This window comes from Nicotiana sylvestris, chromosome 3, assembly GCF_000393655.2.
Source record: "Nicotiana sylvestris chromosome 3, ASM39365v2, whole genome shotgun sequence".
Classification (NCBI taxonomy): domain Eukaryota; kingdom Viridiplantae; phylum Streptophyta; class Magnoliopsida; order Solanales; family Solanaceae; genus Nicotiana; species Nicotiana sylvestris.
This window is the reverse complement of record NC_091059.1, coordinates 140062800-140085640: the sequence shown is the minus strand read 5'-3', so window position 1 is coordinate 140085640 and position 22841 is coordinate 140062800.

The following is a 22841-nucleotide window of genomic DNA, read 5'->3' as shown; positions in this document are numbered from 1 at the left end:
AATTTCAGAAAATAATTTTCTTTGAAATTTCATTTCTCGGGCTTGGGACCTCGGAATTCGATTTCGGGCATATGCCCAAGTCCCATATTTTCCTACTGATCCTTCGAAACCGTCAAATTATAGGTCCGGGTCCGTTTACCCAAAACATTGACCGAAGTAAAATTAAGTCAATTATAGTCAAAACTTATCATTTTTCATAGATTTTTACATATAAGCTTTTCGGCTACACGCCCATACTGCGCACGCAAATCGAGGTAATGCTAAAAGAGGTTTTTAAAGTCTCGGAACACAGAATTCATTTTAAAAATACGTGAAGATCTCTTGGGTCATCACACAAACCAAACCATAGTTAGATTTTTTTTTCTCGGTTTGACTCGGACTATCGGGTTGGTGCGGTTTGTCGGTTTCATTTGTACACCCCTACTTGACATTAACCTATGCATAAGTAATGCATAAAAAACCATGGCATTAGTAATACCAAGGCTACTAATGCATGCATTAGCATGGTTAAAGACAAAATTGTACTTAAAGTCCCTTAAAACAAGAGAATATGAATGACATTTTTGTAAACAACTATTTTTTGTTAAAAATTATGCAATGCATTATAATTTAATACATCACACTTGTCACACCTCCTTTTTCCGCCCTCGCGGGGGTACAAGAGTTTTTTCCAATTAAAGGACAGTCGAAACGGGATTTATTTCTTTATTTCAGAGTCGCCACTTGGGAGATTTAGGGTGTCCCAAGTCACCTATTTTAATCCCGAATCGAGGAAAAGAATGACTCTGTATTACAGTCTGCGCACCAGAAATCCGGATAAGGAATTCTGTTAACCCGGGAGAAGGTGTTAGGCATTCCCGAGTTCCGTGGTTCTAGCACGGTCGCTTAACTGTTATATTCGGCTTGATTATCTAATATAATACGTATTATAAACTTATGTGCAAATTTTATCCCTTAGCCGCTTTTATTATTCTTTTTATTTATTGTTATTATTTTACGAAAAATTGCAACATTGTGAAAACGTATTTCAAATCACGTCGCAATCAATTGCACCCGTGGTTATCGACACATTTCGACTCCGTTGAGATTTAGATTTGGGTTACATAAATGCACACCCGTATTTAAGGAAATAACATTATTAAATACGCGCCTAGAGCGACTAGCGTGTCATTATTTTTGGGTAGGGCCATGAAATTTGCTAAAACGGCTCCTCCCTAATTCTAAGCAATTAACTGTACATTTATTGAGGGCCCCGAAATCTATACATTTCATTAAGCGAGGCTCATCTCATTTATTTTAAATGGACAAATCTTAAAGCGACTACATTTTTTCTATAAAAATTAGTCTCTAAAATAAAGAAAGAAAAATCCTAATTAATTACTAGCTTTTATAATTTTAAGAAAACATGACATGCTAATTGCTTGGTTAATACAAATATTGATGGAAAAAAAAAATTTACTCTTAATTTCGAAATTTTAAATAAAATAAAAATTCAACAACTAATATTCAAAATAAACAAATATAGCTAGATTAAAACTCAGCATTGTTATTATTATTTTTTTTAAAAAAAAAAATATTATTGAGATTAATTATTCACACTCATTTGAAACTAGATTTAACCATAATTACTAAAGCTTATTAGAAAGTTTATTAGACTTAAACGTTCTTCTAATCTTGCTTAAGCTCAAGTCATGCCTTAATGCCTAATTTACGATGTTTAATTTAAATTCATGTTTTAACTAAATTTAGCTACTTGTTCATGATCAACCTACAATCTTGAAGCCTTCATAGTTAGTGAATTAACCTGTTTTGCCGAACTGATTTATTACAGACTAACTTATGATATTATTTTCTTATTCCAGCTATTATTTAGTAATTCATGAAATAGCTTAAATACAATCAACAAAAGAAACAAAGAAAAAAAACGAAATTAAAACTTCAAATTTTCATTCTTCATATGTATTCATGCTTCATATTTCGGATTACAATAACCAGCTTTTCAGTTGTGTACCTGATATTGGAAGCAAAAGAAAATGAATATGAGAATCAGCAGCAGCAGTAAAATCAGTACAACACAGCAACAATAGCCCAGCAACAGTAACAAACCAGTGGAGTAGTAATCCAAAAAAAAACAAAATCTTCCAGCTTTGATGAAACAACAATTAATTCTGATTTCAAACAACAAAAGAAAGCAGAATATTTTTTTTTAGTTTTTATTTTTATTTTTTGAAAGCTTAAATATTTTTCGGAATTTTCTATCTCTTAAATGTTCAGCCCTTTTCTCTCTCTTATTTTCAGATTTGTTTCTCTCTCTCGTATCTGTGTATTTTTTTCTATCTCTCTGTATTCTTTTTTTGATTTCAAGACTTCACATATATAACTCATCCCATAAACCTTTCAATTAATTAAAATCAATACTTTTTCTCTACCCAACCCATTATCTTTCCACTCATCCCCATTACATTAAATAAACATATCACACCACCCCATTTCATTTTGTCCCCCATGCTTCATTTAAAATAATGCAAGATTCCCCTTTAAATTAAATCTTGTCCCCCCTTTATATTAAATAATCATATCACAACCCACCCCATTTCATTTTGTCCCCCATGCTTCAAATAAACAATTACAAAATGTACAATTCCTAAACTACCCCTTCCGACCTTACTGAAATTACCAAACTACCCCTGAACGTATTACAAATTTACCAAACTACCCATCAGCTATAACACATCAATTAATCAAACTTAACCAAAATATAGACAATATGATCAATTTCTAACAATGTTCAAACAACAATATGAACACGGATGAACATCATAACAACAATATCACATGAACATGATTTTAACAACATTTCAACAACAAATCACATGAACACAAATTGAACAACAAAGAACAACTAAAATTTGATTGAACAATATTTTAGCAACAACCAATCCTATTTTCGGATTCAACAACAACAACAAACAAGTATATTTAGATTTCTAAATTCAATCATATTGAACTTAAAATTAATTCTAACAACATTACAACCAACAATTCCTATATTAAACTTTAAATAAGATTATGAGACAAATTCAAGAAATAATCATAAATGGTAAACAAGAAATCAAGCTATACAAATTTCGGATTCAAGATCAAACAAACAAAGTATGAACATGAATGAAATCTATATTAAACAACAAGCATGACAGATTCAAACGATTAAATCAATATATTTCCCTTAACACAACTAAATTCTTTTAGACAAATAACAAGATCGACGAAGAAATAATTATGAACTTAAGCTTGAACTTAACAATATTAACAATTTCTAAAAATACATAAACACATGAAACAAATTGAAGAAACAATTAATTAAACTTCAATTTGTATCTCACCAACATTAGACTAACATCTTTTACTTAAACGACAAAACAAACATGAAATAAACATGAAAAACCACTAATTAAATTTCCATTTGAAATCTGAAAATTAATTTAACAAAACATATGAACATGAACAAAACAAAAAATCAAATATCTAACCATAGACATGAACAAAACAAACATTCGCCGATTTTAGATTCGAAAAATATCCAAACGAAATACGGACAAAATAAAACTCAAAAACTACTAACCGGATCGAAACGAAATACGTACGGACTATTTCGACGAGCCTCGACCAAAGCTAGAACAAATGACGACGAAGACGAAGAGAAGATGAAGCAGCCCGCAGCTGGCCATGAAACGCGAGCAGCAGCAGAAGAAAATTGAAGCAGTAGCAGCGACAACCACGGCGGAGGAACAGCAGCTCGGAGGAGAAGAAACAGTAGCAGCAGTGGCGTGTTTGGACGATGAGGCAGCAGCTGAGCAACCAGTAGCCTTCTCCTTCATCGAAACGGAGCATCAGCTCGAGCTTGAAGCGAACGACGCAGAGGCAGCAACCGTGACGGGCAGTCGTGGGGAGCTCGATGTTGAAGATGATGATCGTGCAGACGCAGCAACGAGTTCTATTGGGACGTAGCAGAAGCAGAAGAAATGAAACTAGAGCAGTAGCTGCTCGTCGAGGAAGGAGATGAAGCAAGCAACCATTGGGTTTTCCTTCCATTTTGGCCGAGGTTTTTCCGGCGAAGCAGCGGTGAAGCAGACGTTTAGAAGCTTTATTAAGCAAGTATGTATCGCGCTCAGCAGGACTCAAAGTCCACAGAAGCACTGCACGCTGGAAATTACTTGACAGTTCGGCATCCAAGTCCTTTAGAAGATCCTCTCCATAAGCTGCAGCATAAGTTTCCTAGATTAACTTGCGTTGTGCTGCATTCCTATGTGCCAAAATCTGAATAATAAGTTCCTCATTTGTACCCCATCCAGCAAAAAGCTTTTTTTGAGTTGCTCAACATCTTCATAAGGTTCTGGAACTGAAGTTGGAACTTTAAGACTCGCCATTTTCGTTGTCTTGTACTGTAGAGAATTGTGGATGTGTGGTTGAGTTGGTTGTTCTGAGTGGATGAAGAAGAAGGTAAGGGCAGCCATGGGAGGTTGAGGGGGAAGCCATGGATGAGCTTTGGAGAAACTTGGAGAAGAAGAAACAAAGGGAAGGGGGGGGGGCGGACCATTTTTAGGTTTTTTAGGGTTTTTTCTTCTTTTTTTTTTTTTTTGTTTTGTGTTGTTTGTAAGATAATAGGGGTGTTGGGTTATGGACTGGGTCGACCCAGTTCGAAATGGACTGGGTCGCAGGGAAGATTGGGCCATTTTTGGGCCTGTGGCTTGAAATCGAAGAAGAGGCCCAATTCCGACTTTCTTTATATTTTCGCTCTCTTTTCTTCTTTTATTTCTCTAAAACTAAATTATAAAAATATTTAAACTATTATTAAGAACTAAATTAAGTTATAAAAGCGCAAATTAACTCTCAATAACAATTAACGCACAATTAAGTATTAATTAAGCATAAAATTGTATATTTGGACATTAAATGCTAAAAATGCAAACGATGCCTATTTTTGTAATTTTTAATTTTTGTAAAACAAATTTAATCACTAACAATTGTAGAATTAAATCCTACATGCAAAATGCGACATATTTTTGTATTTTTTATTAATTTAGCAAATAAACATGCACAGACAAATACAAATAATTATTCAAAATATCACAAAATATCACAAAATTGCACATCATTTTATTTTTGAATTTTTGGGGAGTAATTCTCATATTGGGCAAAAATCACGTGCTTACAGCTGCCCCTCTTTGCCCGAAGACACGTAGGGTTTTCGTGCAAAGATAAAGCGAGCGATTTTTGCCCATCCGAGTACTCCGTGTGAAGCATTTTTGAAAAAGATTTGACCGAACCTTTGCTTCAAAGGTTTCCTACATATCCTGGGCTAAACAGGAATCAGGTCAATGTAGTTCGGGAAGTCTTGGTAGCTGGGACTACCATGGGACTGCAATGTTACTGCTGTTGCATGCTACTTTTACTGTTTGCTGACCTCCTTATTACACCATGCTTAAAAAATAAGAAGCTAGACTAAGCTAGAAATTACAGAATCTTATCTGTTTTCCCCCTTGCTCCGGTTGCCTTGCTTTTTGTCGGTTTGTGTTTCCTCTAGTGCCTTTTTACAAAGACTTCTGGCCCTTGGCTTTTTTTTGAATACCAGTTTTCATCATTTTGTTCGGTCCGCTGGGGACATGGCTTTCTTCATTAAGCTTTTTGGCGGTTCCTCTGGTGGGTACGGCTCTCTTCATCAGACTTGTTATGCTGGGCATGATTTAATGTTCACCAGCTGCTTCTTTTAAAACGCGTCTTTTCTTCCTTTTGAGTTATGCACCTGAATTTGTGCTGAGCCTCTTGTGACCTTCTTTTTCTCGGTGCTGGGATTTTATTGTTTCCTGCTGGGGATTCTTGTTGTAACCTTCTATTTTATTGTCCTCTGACTTGATCTTGAAATGTATGTGTTACAACCCATATCCACATGTGTTAGTTCATGCCATATATTAGTTAACATAAATCCAAGAAGGAATTATCTTTGAGATGATAAGAAGTCAATCCTATTGGTCGTAAGTGATACAAGAGTGTATAAGGGTGATTAACCAGTATTAGAAGTTAAACGAATCAAGGATGTTGTAACTTAAATTTTCAGGTAATCTAGCGGTGCTTAATACACTCAAGAGGTCATTTATGAAGGTATTTTAATCATATAATATCCGTATCATAAGTCTTGAAGTCAAACGAGTTATGAAACAAAAGTCGACAAAAGTTGTCGCAACTTAGGTTCATAATTTTACTTAAACATTAGGTCAAATGTTTCTAATCTTTTCTCATAATTTACAAGGAATTACGGGGTGATCTACCCACCAAATTAAAGATCTATGAGTCTAGTTTCCAACGCATTAAACCGTTCATCGATACGATCTCGGAGTAGAGAGATATTCGCGTTTTCGCGAGACTGCGCCAAGCACCTCTCTATGGGGCCCACTAAGTCGGTTTAAGATATTTGGACCTATATAGGATGACTCCAACCCGTTTTAAGTCATTTCTTTTCACTATTTTCAGACCTTAGAACCCTAGGAACATCCTCTCAAGGTTCTCTCAAGATTCAAGACCCAAAAAAGGGGCAAACAACACAAATCAAGTGTCGGGAATTCCGTGGCGCTAGTAAGTCTCTTGTTCTTCTTGTTGTTGCTCATTTTTGTGTTGTTCCAGCTCGTGTGGGAGGTTGTTTTAAAGGGTTTATGTTCTGTAAATACTCCCTCATGTTCTTAATATCAATCCTAGGTGATTTCAAGCCTTCTAAAGTGATTCTAGTGCCGAAAAACACTAATTGATCGCTAGTTTTGCTTTTTTGTTGTTGTGGCAGCATTGGAGGGATATTTCATGGAAATTTAAGGTCAAATTGGAGTTGTTCTTTCTGTATAAAGGTAAGGAACCTCTTACTCTATATGTATTTAAGATTATCCAAGTTGCAGCTAAGCCATTGAAGCTAGAACTTGTGAGATATATATCGAAAGGCTTGGTAGTAATGTTATTGTTTTGTGGACTATTTTGCGTTGTTGTTGGGCTGCGTATTTTACTACTATCTTGTGGAGTTTTGGAGGAGGAAGGGTGTGGAGAAACACCATATATATGTAGGGTTATGGGCTGATAGTTATTCGTAACATTTCCAGGTTGTTTGACACGACTACGGTGGTCGTCGTATGTATGGAGTGATTAGGCTATGTGTGGACTATTTTGGGAGGCTCAATATGTTTATTATTGATGTTGTTTGGGCTGTTTGGTGACTGTTTTGAATGGTGTGAGGTCATATATATAGGGGAGGTGCTGTCCGTTTCATCGTAAAATAGGTTGTGGTCGATACATAATAGTTATGACGCTTAAATGATAACGATAGTATCGTTTCTCTTATTGTAGACTAAGGAGTTTTGACAATTGCATAGCTTGAGATTGGGGCAGTATATACAAGGTATGTGAGGCTATCCCTTTCCTTCTTTTGCACGACTCCGATTGCACATAATGTAATGAACGATCTTCCAAGATACTCTACTCTTAGAAGCTAGCAGTACTTACATTGTTTTCCCTCTTATGGAACGATTGATGTTAATGTTGCTTCTCTTATTCTTATGTTATCAATGTTGTTGGTACTTCCTGATTCTTATAAGGTTCATAGTGAAGAGTTAGTCCTAATAATGTGTACAGAGGATACCGACCTTACGTCACTCCGAAAGGTTTAGAATGTGATTCCATGAGTCGAGCATGCATTATATATATGTATCTATTTTACTCTACCGAGCCACGCTATAGTTGGCTGGGTACGGCACCTATTGTGCAACCACTGATCAGTTGGGTTTTACCGAGCTCCACGTGGCCGGGTACGATTCTACCGAGCCTATTATGGCCGGGTACGATATGATGATGATGATGCCCACAGAGGCGAATGCTTTAAAGGTTTATGTATTTATACATATGTATCATGCATTTCATGTAAGTAGCCCTCAGAGGTACTAAGATGTTACAGGTGGTATATTCTTTATCCTTGCTTACATTACTGATCGTATTTATGGTTCCTTGCCTTACATACTCAGTACTTTATTCGTACTGACGTCCTTTTATTTGTGGACGCTGCATGTCGTGCTGCAGGTCCTGATAGACAGACAGGTGCAGCTCCCCCACCACAGTAGACTGTCCAGTTCAGCGGTGATTGGCGAGATCCCTTCTCCGGACTTGCCTTGGTCTTGGTATGCAATTTTTGTTATAGACATTATGGGTATGTCGGGGCCCTGTTCCGGCTATGTTGCAACACTTATGTTCTTTTAGAGGCTCATAGACAGGTGTCGGCTCATGTATAGTTTGGTATGCCTTGTCGGCTAGTTTTTGTTGTATAGTCTTTCATAGTAGCGTGGTAGCTCATACCTTATATGTAGTTTCTTGATTGTCTGGTCATCCCCTGCTATGTATATTCATGCCGTCCTATTTTATTGCTGGTTGACCATGATCTATGTCTACCATTTATATTGATCTCGTCAGCCCTAAAAGATAATAATGAAGGTTAGATGAAATGTGCGTTGGTGCTCGGCAAGTGTGGTCGGGTGCTAGTCATGGCCCTTCAGTTTGGGTCGTGACAAACTTGGTATCAGAGCAAGTCTGTCCTAGGGGTTGTCTATGAGCCGTGTCTAGTAGAGTCTTGATTATGGATGTGTAGCGCGCCACATTTATAATCAGGAGGCTACATGACATCTAGGGTTGTTACCTTCTTCCTGAATCTAGATCGTGCGTAGAGTTGAGTCGTAAGTGTTCGTCTCTAATATTCACCTTGTTTTTTTCAGTGATGCCTTCGACTAGGAAGCAAACGATTAGTAGACGGCTTGATACAGCAGCGGGAGAGGGTACCAGTCAGGTGCCCCAAGTCAGAGCAGGACAAAGTGAGGCTCAAAGTGAGATGCCCTCTCATACCTTATCTACTCCATCTCCTCCAGAGGGTATTAGAAGGCACCCAGCACCTCCAGTTCCTCCGTCTGGCACTCCAGACCAGGATATGCAGAGTGCTTTGCAGTTATTGACTAGCTTGGTAGCTGCTCAGGCTCAGAGGCAGAATACAGGTGCTGCTGAGAAACCAGTTAGTACAAGAGTTCGTGATTTTATTAATTTAGACCCTCCAGTGTTTACCGGATCAGACCCCAAGGAGGACCCACAAACTTTTATTGACCAGGTTCATCGTACACTTCGGGTTATGCATGTTAGTGATACAGAGGCAGTAGAGTTGGCTTCTTATCGGCTACGGGATTTAGCGGTTCTCTGGTATGATAGTTGGGAGAGATCCAGGGGTCCGAACCCTCCTCCAGCTGTGTGGAAGGAATTTTCTGAGGCCTTTCTTCGTCACTACTTGCCAGTTGAGATACGACGAGCTAGAGCTGATAAGTTCTTGAACCTTAGACAAGGTAATATGAGTGTGCGAGAGTACAATATGCAGTTTGATTCTTTGGCAAGGTATGCTCCCCATATGGTGGCCGAGATGAGTGATAGGGTGCATATGTTCGTGAATGGGTTGGGACCACATCTGATAAATGAGTGTACGACAGCCTCCTTGGTGGAGGGCATGGATATTTCCCGTATTCAAGCTTATGCCCAGACCCTAGAGGATCGTAAGCGCCAGCAGAGGGCAGTTAGGGAGCAGGATAGAGGCCAGCATAAGAGGGCGAGATTTGCAGGGTATTCTGATGACTTCAGAGGCCGCATCAGGCCACAGTTTTCGAGGAGTTCGGCGCCACCTGTAGCTAGTGCTCCTCCACAGTTTCAGAGGCCTCGATATGATCGATCCTATTCTGGTCCAGGTCAGAGTTCGCGGGCATCTGGCTCGCAACATCACAGGGATACTAGTCAGATGAGACCCCCAACACCACATTGTGATCAGTGCGGCAAGGCCCACTTTGGACTGTGTCGTCGAGGTTCTGATGCATGCTATTCGTGCGGGCAGCCTGGCCATATGATGCGGGATTGTCCTAATAGAGGAGGTGATGGTATGGCTCAGCCGACTGGATCTGTGTCTGGTTCTTCCTCATCAGTTCGACCTCCAGCACGGGGTTTTCAGCAGTCGACAGGTCGTGGTAGGGGTAGAGGTGCAGTGCCGAGTTCGAGTGGTGCTCAAAATCGAACCTATGCTCTAGTAGGTCGACAGGATCTCGAGTCGTCTCCAGATGTTGTTACAGGTATTATATCTGTGTTTTCTTATGATGTATATGCGCTGATTGATCCGGGATCTACATTATCATATGTTACACCCTTTGTGGCTAATAAGTTTGGCATTGAACCTGAATTGATAAGTAAACCCCTCGCGGTATCTACTCCGATAGGAGATTCTGTGATTGCTAGAAGGGTATATAGAGGTTGCACTGTGATGATTTGTAGTCGTCAAACCTCGGCAAATTTATTTGAGTTAGAAATGGTTGATTTTGATGTGATAATGGGAATGGACTGGTTGGCCTCATGCTATGCAAATGTTGACTATCGTACGAAGATGGTTAGGTTCCAATTTCCGGGTGAACCCGTCATTGAATGGAAAGGGAACATTGCTACACCGAAAGGTAGGTTTATTTCCTATCTTAAGGCAAGGAAAATGATCTCAAAAGGTTACATTTATCATCTCGTTCGCGTTAGGGATGCGGAGGCGAAACCGCCTACTTTACAATCAATCCCTGTGGTTAACGAATTCCCAGATGTTTTCCCAGATGAACTCCCAGGCCTTCCTCCTGAAAGGGAGATTGAGTTTAGCATTGATGTGTTACCTGACACTCAACCGATCTCTATTCCTCCATACAGAATGGCCCCGGCAGAGTTGCGAGAGTTGAAGGTGCAGTTGAAGGACTTGCTGGATAAGGGCTTTATTAGGCCTAGCACTTCACCTTGGGGTGCACCAGTCCTATTCGTGCGGAAGAAAGACGGGTCGTTACGGATGTGTATCGACTATCGACAGTTGAATAAGTCTACTATAAAGAACAAGTATCCACTTCCAAGAATTGATGACCTGTTTGACCAACTCCAGGGTGCCAAGTATTTCTCTAAGATTGATTTACGTTCAGGGTATCATCAGGTGAGGGTTAGGGAGAAGGATATTCCAAAGACGGCCTTCCGGACAAGATATGGGCACTTTGAGTTCTTGGTGATGTCGTTCGGGCTAACAAATGCCCCAGCAGCTTTTATGGATCTCATGAATACTATATTCAGGCCCTATCTTGATGTGTTCGTGATTGTATTCATTGATGACATTCTAGTGTATTCTCGTTCGGAGGCGGAACATGCGGGCCACTTGCGGATAGTATTACAGACGCTTCAGGATCGTAAGTTATATGCTAAGCTCTCCAAATGTGAATTCTGGCTGAACTCAGTAGCATTCCTTGGCCATGTGATATCTGATGAGGGTATTAGTGTCGACACTCAGAAGATCGATGCAGTAAAGAATTGGCCGAGACCTACAACACCATCAGAAGTCCGCAGCTTCCTAGGACTAGCAGGATATTATAGGCGGTTTGTAGAAGGATTTTCCTCTATATCATCACCATTGACTAAGTTAACACAAAAAGCTACCAAATTCCAGTGGTCTGACACTTGTGAACGTAGTTTTCAGGAGCTGAAGAATCGATTGACATCTGCACCAGTGCTCACTCTTCCTGAAGGAACAGAAGATTATGTGGTATATTGTGATGCCTCAGGTATAGGTTTGGGGTGCGTATTGATGCAGCGTGGGAATGTGATTGCTTATGCATCAAGACAATTGAAGAAGCATGAAAAGAATTATCCAACCCATGATTTGGAATTGGCTGCAGTAATATATGCTTTGAAGATATGGCGGCACTACTTATACGGCGTCCATGTTGACATCTACACAGATCACAAGAGTTTACAATACATCTTCAAGCAGAAAGAGTTGAATTTGAGGCAGCGTAGGTGGCTTGAATTATTGAAAGACTACGACGTCGAGATATTGTATCATCCCGGTAAAGCCAATGTTGTGGCAGACGCTCTCAGCCGTAAATCAATGGGAAGCTTAGTACATATTGAGGCAGGTAGATGGGGGTTGATTAAAGAGCTTCATCAGCTAGCCAATATGAGAATCAGATTGTTAGACTCTAATGACGGAGGTGTTACTGTACAGAATACATCAGAATCATCTTTGGTAGCCGAGGTAAAGCACGACAATATGAAGATCCTATCTTAGTACGATTAAGAGAAAGCATTCAACAGTGTAAAAGTATGGCTTTTGGGATCGGAAAAGATGGGGCACTGAGATACCAGAGCCGATTGTGTGTGCCTAATGTGGCAGGGTTGCGAGAGAAGATTATGAATGAGATTCATCAATCCCGATATTCCATCCATCCCGGCTCGACAAAGATGTATCATGATGTCAAGGAGCAGTATTGGTGGGATAATATGAAGAAGTCTATTGCAGAATTTGTAGCCCAGTGTCCCAATTGTCAACAAGTAAAGATAGAACATCAGAAACCCGGTGGATTGCTTCAAAATATAGAGATTCCGACCTGGAAGTGGGAGGTGATTAATATGGACTTCATTATTGGATTACCTCGCTCTTATCATAAGTTTGACTCCATCTGGGTGATAATTGATCGACTTACAAAATGTGCCCATTTTCTGCCAGTGAAGACAACTTACACGGCTGAAGATTATGCAAAGTTGTATATCAAGGAGATTGTTAGGCTTCATGGTGTGCCCATATCTATTATATCAGACCGAGGAGCTCAATTTACGGCTAACTTTTGGAGGTCTTTCCAGAAGGGTTTAGGCACACAGGTAAATCTCAGCACTGCATTTCATCCGCAGACTGACGGACAGGCTGAACGTACCATTCAGACACTGGAAGATATGCTACGAGCATGTGTTCTAGATTTTAAGGGGAATTGGGATGATCATCTTCCACTCATAGAATTCGCCTATAACAATAGCTACCATTCCAGTATTAAAATGGCCCCATATGAGGCACTATACGGGAGGAGATGTAGATCACCAGTTGGATGGTTCGAAGTCGGTGAAACAGAATTATATGGGCCAGATTTGATTCACCAAGCTATTGAGAAGGTGAAAGTGATACAGGAGCGATTGAGGACGGCACAAAGCAGGCAAAAATCTTATTCTGATGTCCGACGTCGTGATCTAGAGTTTGAGGTTGGTGATTGGGTTTTCCTGAGGATCTCACCAATGAAGGGTATTATGCGTTTTGGGAAGAAAGGTAAGCTGAGTCCAAGGTATATCGGGCCGTATAAAATTCTTCGACGGATTGGACAGGTTGCTTATGAGTTAGAATTGCCATCCGAATTGGAATTTGTCCACCCGGTATTCCATGTATCTATGTTGAGAAAATGTATTGGAGACCCTTCTCGAGTCATCCCTATCAAAGATGTACAAGTTACAGAGGACCTATCATATGAAGAAGTGCCAGTGGCGATATTAGATCGGCAAGTCCGCAAGCTGAGAACAAAAGATGTAGCTTCCGTCAAAGTATTGTGGAGGAACAAAAATATGGAAGAAATGACATGGGAAGCAGAAGAGGAGATGAAGTCTAAATACCCTTACTTATTCCAGAATGAAGATAACAAGGATGCTGGTGGAAGACAGGATACATTGGAAGAAGAAACGGCTCTATGAGGTAAGCAATAATTTGAGAATACTCCTCCTTAATACAAAATGGTGATATGTAGATAATGTAAATACGCATAATGCTTTGTGTAGCCTTGTGAAGCCATATGTTGGGCTTAATTACTTGCAAGTTTTGCTAGTGACCATTTTATAGGGGAAAATTGATCGGAAATTTCCATTGGAATCCACGATGATTTAAACTCCCCATAAACCCTTACATTCGAGGACGAATGTTCCTAAGGGGGGAGGGTGTTACAACCCATATCCACATGTGTTAGTTCATGCCATATATTAGTTAACATAAATCCAAGAAGGAATTATCTTTGAGATGATAAGAAGTCAATCCTATTGGTCTTAAGTGATACAAGAGTGTATAAGGGTGATTAACCAGTATTAGAAGTTAAACGAATCAAGGATGTTGTAACTTAAATTTTCAGGTAATCTAGCGGTGCTTAATACACTCAAGAGGTCATTTATGAAGGTATTTTAATCATATAATATCCGTATCATAAGTCTTGAAGTCAAACGAGTTATGAAACAAAAGTCGACAAAAGTTGTCGCAACTTAGGTTCATAATTTTACTTAAACATTAGGTCAAATGTTTCTAATCTTTTCTCATAATTTACAAGGAATTACGGGGTGATCTACCCACCAAATTAAAGATCTATGAGTCTAGTTTCCAACGCATTAAACCGTTCATCGATACGATCTCGGAGTAGAGAGATATTCGCGTTTTCGCGAGACTGCGCCAAGCACCTCTCTATGGGGCCCACTAAGTCGGTTTAAGATATTTGGACCTATATAGGATGACTCCAACCCGTTTTAAGTCATTTATTTTCACTATTTTCAGACCTTAGAACCCTAGGAACATCCTCTCAAGGTTCTAGACCCAAAAAAGGGGCAAACAACACAAATCAAGTGTCGGGAATTCCGTGGCGCTAGTAAGTCTCTTGTTCTTCTTGTTGTTGCTCATTTTTGTGTTGTTCCAGCTCGTGTGGGAGGTTGTTTTAAAGGGTTTATGTTCTGTAAATACTCCCTCATGTTCTTAATATCAATCCTAGGTGATTTCAAGCCTTCTAAAGTGATTCTAGTGCCGAAAAACACTAATTGATCGCTAGTTTTGCTTTTTTGTTGTTGTGGCAGCATTGGAGGGATATTTCATGGAAATTTAAGGTCAAATTGGAGTTTTTCTTTCTGTATAAAGGTAAGGAACCTCTTACTCTATATGTATTTAAGATTATCCAAGTTGCGGCTAAGCCATTGAAGCTAGAACTTGTGAGATATATATCGAAAGGCTTGGTAGTAATGTTATTGTTTTGTGGACTGTTTTGCGTTGTTGTTGGGCTGCGTATTTTACTACTATCTTGTGGAGTTTTGGAGGAGGAAGGGTGTGGAGAAACACCATATATATGTAGGGTTATGGGCTGATAGTTATTCGTAACATTTCCAGGTTGTTTGACACGACTACGGTGGTCGTCGTATGTATGGAGTGATTAGGCTATGTGTGGACTATTTTGGGAGGCTCAATATGTTTATTATTGATGTTGTTTGGGCTGTTTGGTGACTGTTTTGAATGGTGTGAGGTCATATATATAGGGGAGGTGCTGTCCGTTTCATCGTAAAATAGGTTGTGGTCGATACATAATAGTTATGACGCTTAAATGATAACGATAGTATCGTTTCTCTTATTGTAGACTAAGGAGTTTTGACAATTGCATAGCTTGAGATTGGGGCAGTATATACAAGGTATGTGAGGCTATCCCTTTCCTTCTTTTGCACGACTCCGATTGTACATAATGTAATGAACGATCTTCCAAGATACTCTACTCTTAGAAGCTAGCAGTACTTACATTGTTTTCCCTCTTATGGAACGATTGATGTTAATGTTGCTTCTCTTAGTCTTATGTTATCAATGTTGTTGGTACTTCCTGATTCTTATAAGGTTCATAGTGAAGAGTTAGTCCTAATAACGTGTACAGAGGATACCGACCTTACGTCACTCCGAAAGGTTTAGAATGTGATTCCATGAGTCGAGCATGCATTATATATATGTATCTATTTTACTCTACCGAGCCACGCTATAGTTGGCCGGGTACGGCACCTATTGTGCAACCACTGATCAGTTGGGTTTTACCGAGCTCCACGTGGCCGGGTACGATTCTACCGAGCCTATTATGGCCGGGTACGATATGATGATGATGATGCCCACAGAGGCGAATGCTTTAAAGGTTTATGTATTTATACATATGTATCATGCATTTCATGTAAGTAGCCCTCAGAGGTACTAAGATGTTACAGGTGGTATATTCTTTATCCTTGCTTACATTACTGATCGTATTTATGGTTCCTTGCCTTACATACTCAGTACTTTATTCGTACTGACGTCCTTTTATTTGTGGACGCTGCATGTCGTGCTGCAGGTCCTGATAGACAGACAGGTGCAGCTCCCCCACCACAGTAGACTGTCCAGTTCAGCGGTGATTGGCGAGATCCCTTCTCCGGACTTGCCTTGGTCTTGGTATGCAATTTTTGTTATAGACATTATGGGTATGTCGGGGCCCTGTTCCGGCTATGTTGCAACACTTATGTTCTTTTAGAGGCTCATAGACAGGTGTCGGCTCATGTATAGTTTGGTATGCCTTGTCGGCTAGTTTTTGTTGTATAGTCTTTCATAGTAGCGTGGTAGCTCATACCTTATATGTAGTTTCTTGATTGTCTGGTCATCCCCTGCTATGTATATTCATGCCGTCCTATTTTATTGCTGGTTGACCATGATCTAGGTCTACCATTTATATTGATCTCGTCAGCCCTAAAAGATAATAATGAAGGTTAGATGAAATGTGCGTTGGTGCTCGGCAAGTGTGGTCGGGTGCTAGTCATGGCCCTTCAGTTTGGGTCGTGACAAACTTGGTATCAGAGCAAGTCTGTCCTAGGGGTTGTCTATGAGCCGTGTCTAGTAGAGTCTTGATTATGGATGTGTAGCGCGCCACATTTATAATCAGGAGGCTACATGACATCTAGGGTTGTTACCTTCTTCCTGAATCTAGATCGTGCGTAGAGTTGAGTCGTAAGTGTTCGTCTCTAATATTCACCTTGTTTTTTTCAGTGATGCCTTCGACTAGGAAGCAAACGATTAGTAGACGGCTTGATACAGCAGCGGGAGAGGGTACCAGTCAGGTGCCCCAAGTCAGAGCAGGACAAAGTGAGGCTCAAAGTGAGATGCCCTCTCATACCTTATCTACTCCATCTCCTCCAGAGGGTATTAGAAGGCACCCAGCACCTCCAGTTCCTCCGTCTGGCACTCCAGACCAGGATATGCAGAGTGCTTTGCAGTTATTGACTAGCTTGGTAGCTGCTCAGGCTCAGAGGCAGAATACAGGTGCTGCTGAGAAACCAGTTAGTACAAGAGTTCGTGATTTTATTAATTTAGACCCTCCAGTGTTTACCGGATCAGACCCCAAGGAGGACCCACAAACTTTTATTGACCAGGTTCATCGTACACTTCGGGTTATGCATGTTAGTGATACAGAGGCAGTAGAGTTGGCTTCTTATCGGCTACGGGATTTAGCGGTTCTCTGGTATGATAGTTGGGAGAGATCCAGGGGTCCGAACCCTCCTCCAACTGTGTGGAAGGAATTTTCTGAGGCATTTCTTCGTCACTACTTGCCAGTTGAGATACGACGAGCTAGAGCTGATAAGTTCTTGAACCTTAGACAAGGTAATATGAGTGTGCGAGAGTACAATATGCAGTTTGATTCTTTGGCAAGGTATGCTCCCCATATGGTGGCCGAGATGAGTGATAGGGTGCATATGTTCGTGAATGGGTTGGGACCACATCTGATAAATGAGTGTACGACAACCTCCTTGGTGGAGGGCATGGATATTTCCCGTATTCAAGCTTATGCCCAGACCCTAGAGGATCGTAAGCGCCAGCAGAGGGCAGTTAGGGAGCAGGATAGAGGCCAGCATAAGAGGGCGAGATTTGCAGGGTATTCTGATGACTTCAGAGGCCGCATCAGGCCACAGTTTTCGAGGAGTTCGGCGCCACCTGTAGCTAGTGCTCCTCCACAGTTTCAGAGGCCTCGATATGATCGATCCTATTCTGGTCCAGGTCAGAGTTCGCGGGCATCTGGCTCGCAACATCACAGGGATACTAGTCAGATGAGACCCCCAACACCACATTGTGATCAGTGCGGCAAGGCCCACTTTGGACTGTGTCGTCGAGGTTCTGATGCATGCTATTCGTGCGGGCAGCCTGGCCATATGATGCGGGATTGTCCTAATAGAGGAGGTGATGGTATGGCTCAGCCGACTGGATCTGTGTCTGGTTCTTCCTCATCAGTTCGACCTCCAGCACGGGGTTTTCAGCAGTCGACAGGTCGTGGTAGGGGTAGAGGTGCAGTGCCGAGTTCGAGTGGTGCTCAAAATCGAACCTATGCTCTAGTAGGTCGACAGGATCTCGAGTCGTCTCCAGATGTTGTTACAGGTATTATATCTGTGTTTTCTTATGATGTATATGCGCTGATTGATCCGGGATCTACATTATCATATGTTACACCCTTTGTGGCTAATAAGTTTGGCATTGAACCTGAATTGATAAGTAAACCCCTCGCGGTATCTACTCCGATAGGAGATTCTGTGATTGCTAGAAGGGTATATAGAGGTTGCACTGTGATGATTTGTAGTCGTCAAACCTCGGCAAATTTATTTGAGTTAGAAATGGTTGATTTTGATGTGATAATGGGAATGGACTGGTTGGCCTCATGCTATGCAAATGTTGACTGTCGTACGAAGATGGTTAGGTTCCAATTTCCGGGTGAACCCGTCATTGAATGGAAAGGGAACATTGCTACACCGAAAGGTAGGTTTATTTCCTATCTTAAGGCAAGGAAAATGATCTCAAAAGGTTACATTTATCATCTCGTTCGCGTTAGGGATGCGGAGGCGAAACCGCCTACTTTACAATCAATCCCTGTGGTTAACGAATTCCCAGATGTTTTCCCAGATGAACTCCCAGGCCTTCCTCCTGAAAGGGAGATTGAGTTTAGCATTGATGTGTTACCTGACACTCAACCGATCTCTATTCCTCCATACAGAATGGCCCCGGCAGAGTTGCGAGAGTTGAAGGTGCAGTTGAAGGACTTGCTGGATAAGGGCTTTATTAGGCCTAGCACTTCACCTTGGGGTGCACCAGTCCTATTCGTGCGGAAGAAAGACGGGTCGTTACGGATGTGTATCGACTATCGACAGTTGAATAAGTCTACTATAAAGAACAAGTATCCACTTCCAAGAATTGATGACCTGTTTGACCAACTCCAGGGTGCCAAGTATTTCTCTAAGATTGATTTACGTTCAGGGTATCATCAGGTGAGGGTTAGGGAGAAGGATATTCCAAAGACGGCCTTCCGGACAAGATATGGGCACTTTGAGTTCTTGGTGATGTCGTTCGGGCTAACAAATGCCCCAGCAGCTTTTATGGATCTCATGAATACTATATTCAGGCCCTATCTTGATGTGTTCGTGATTGTATTCATTGATGACATTCTAGTGTATTCTCGTTCGGAGGCGGAACATGCGGGCCACTTGCGGATAGTATTACAGACGCTTCAGGATCGTAAGTTATATGCTAAGCTCTCCAAATGTGAATTCTGGCTGAACTCAGTAGCATTCCTTGGCCATGTGATATCTGATGAGGGTATTAGTGTCGACACTCAGAAGATCGATGCAGTAAAGAATTGGCCGAGACCTACAACACCATCAGAAGTCCGCAGCTTCCTAGGACTAGCAGGATATTATAGGCGGTTTGTAGAAGGATTTTCCTCTATATCATCACCATTGACTAAGTTAACACAAAAAGCTACCAAATTCCAGTGGTCTGACACTTGTGAACGTAGTTTTCAGGAGCTGAAGAATCGATTGACATCTGCACCAGTGCTCACTCTTCCTGAAGGAACAGAAGATTATGTGGTATATTGTGATGCCTCAGGTATAGGTTTGGGGTGCGTATTGATGCAGCGTGGGAATGTGATTGCTTATGCATCAAGACAATTGAAGAAGCATGAAAAGAATTATCCAACCCATGATTTGGAATTGGCTGCAGTAATATATGCTTTGAAGATATGGCGGCACTACTTATACGGCGTCCATGTTGACATCTACACAGATCACAAGAGTTTACAATACATCTTCAAGCAGAAAGAGTTGAATTTGAGGCAGCGTAGGTGGCTTGAATTATTGAAAGACTACGACGTCGAGATATTGTATCATCCCGGTAAAGCCAATGTTGTGGCAGACGCTCTCAGCCGTAAATCAATGGGAAGCTTAGTACATATTGAGGCAGGTAGATGGGGGTTGATTAAAGAGCTTCATCAGCTAGCCAATATGAGAATCAGATTGTTAGACTCTGATGACGGAGGTGTTACTGTACAGAATACATCAGAATCATCTTTGGTAGCCGAGGTAAAAGCACGACAATATGAAGATCCTATCTTAGTACGATTAAGAGAAAGCATTCAACAGTGTAAAAGTATGGCTTTTGGGATCGGAAAAGATGGGGCACTGAGATACCAGAGCCGATTGTGTGTGCCTAATGTGGCAGGGTTGCGAGAGAAGATTATGAATGAGATTCATCAATCCCGATATTCCATCCATCCCGGCTCGACAAAGATGTATCATGATGTCAAGGAGCAGTATTGGTGGGATAATATGAAGAAGTCTATTGCAGAATTTGTAGCCCAGTGTCCCAATTGTCAACAAGTAAAGATAGAACATCAGAAACCCGGTGGATTGCTTCAAAATATAGAGATTCCGACCTGGAAGTGGGAGGTGATTAATATGGACTTCATTATTGGATTACCTCGCTCTTATCATAAGTTTGACTCCATCTGGGTGATAATTGATCGACTTACAAAATGTGCCCATTTTCTGCCAGTGAAGACAACTTACACGGCTGAAGATTATGCAAAGTTGTATATCAAGGAGATTGTTAGGCTTCATGGTGTGCCCATATCTATTATATCAGACCGAGGAGCTCAATTTACGGCTAACTTTTGGAGGTCTTTCCAGAAGGGTTTAGGCACACAGGTAAATCTCAGCACTGCATTTCATCCGCAGACTGACGGACAGGCTGAACGTACCATTCAGACACTGGAAGATATGCTACGAGCATGTGTTCTAGATTTTAAGGGGAATTGGGATGATCATCTTCCACTCATAGAATTCGCCTATAACAATAGCTACCATTCCAGTATTAAAATGGCCCCATATGAGGCACTATACGGGAGGAGATGTAGATCACCAGTTGGATGGTTCGAAGTCGGTGAAACAGAATTATATGGGCCAGATTTGATTCACCAAGCTATTGAGAAGGTGAAAGTGATACAGGAGCGATTGAGGACGGCACAAAGCAGGCAAAAATCTTATTCTGATGTCCGACGTCGTGATCTAGAGTTTGAGGTTGGTGATTGGGTTTTCCTGAGGATCTCACCAATGAAGGGTATTATGCGTTTTGGGAAGAAAGGTAAGCTGAGTCCAAGGTATATCGGGCCGTATAAAATTCTTCGACGGATTGGACAGGTTGCTTATGAGTTAGAATTGCCATCCGAATTGGAATTTGTCCACCCGGTATTCCATGTATCTATGTTGAGAAAATGTATTGGAGACCCTTCTCGAGTCATCCCTATCAAAGATGTACAAGTTACAGAGGACCTATCATATGAAGAAGTGCCAGTGGCGATATTAGATCGGCAAGTCCGCAAGCTGAGAACAAAAGATGTAGCTTCCGTCAAAGTATTGTGGAGGAACAAAAATATGGAAGAAATGACATGGGAAGAAGAAGAGGAGATGAAGTCTAAATACCCTTACTTATTCCAGAATAAAGATAACAAGGATGCTGGTGGAAGACAGGATACATTGGAAGAAGAAACGGCTCTATGAGGTAAGCAATAATTTGAGAATACTCCTCCTTAATACAAAATGGTGATATGTAGATAATGTAAATACGCATAATGCTTTGTGTAGCCTTGTGAAGCCATATGTTGGGCTTAATTACTTGCAAGTTTTGCTAGTGACCATTTTATAGGGGAAAATTGATCGGAAATTTCCATTGGAATCCACGATGATTTAAACTCCCCATAAACCCTTACATTCGAGGACGAATGTTCCTAAGGGGGGAGGGTGTTACAACCCATATCCACATGTGTTAGTTCATGCCATATATTAGTTAACATAAATCCAAGAAGGAATTATCTTTGAGATGATAAGAAGTCAATCCTATTGGTCTTAAGTGATACAAGAGTGTATAAGGGTGATTAACCAGTATTAGAAGTTAAACGAATCAAGGATGTTGTAACTTAAATTTTCAGGTAATCTAGCGGTGCTTAATACACTCAAGAGGTCATTTATGAAGGTATTTTAATCATATAATATCCGTATCATAAGTCTTGAAGTCAAACGAGTTATGAAACAAAAGTCGACAAAAGTTGTCGCAACTTAGGTTCATAATTTTACTTAAACATTAGGTCAAATGTTTCTAATCTTTTATCATAATCAAGGAATTACGGGGTGATCTACCAACCAAATTAAAGATCTATGAGTCTAGTTTCCAACGCATTAAACCGTTCATCGATACGATCTTGGAGTAGAGAGATATTCACGTTTTCGCGAGACTGCGCCAAGCACCTCTCTATGGGGCCCACTAAGTCGGTTTAAGATATTTGGACCTATATAGGATGACTCCAACCCGTTTTAAGTCATTTCTTTTCACTATTTTCAGACCTTAGAACCCTAGGAACATCCTCTCAAGGTTCTCTCAAGATTCAAGACCCAAAAAAGGGGCAAACAACACAAATCAAGTGTCGGGAATTCCGTGGCGCTAGTAAGTCTCTTGTTCTTCTTGTTGTTGCTCATTTTTGTGTTGTTCCAGCTCGTGTGGGAGGTTGTTTTAAAGGGTTTATGTTCTGTAAATACTCCCTCATGTTCTTAATATCAATCCTAGGTGATTTCAAGCCTTCTAAAGTGATTCTAGTGCCGAAAAACACTAATTGATCGCTAGTTTTGCTTTTTTGTTGTTGTGGCAGCATTGGAGGGATATTTCATGGAAATTTAAGGTCAAATTGGAGTTGTTCTTTCTGTATAAAGGTAAGGAACCTCTTACTCTATATGTATTTAAGATTATCCAAGTTGCGGCTAAGCCATTGAAGCTAGAACTTGTGAGATATATATCGAAA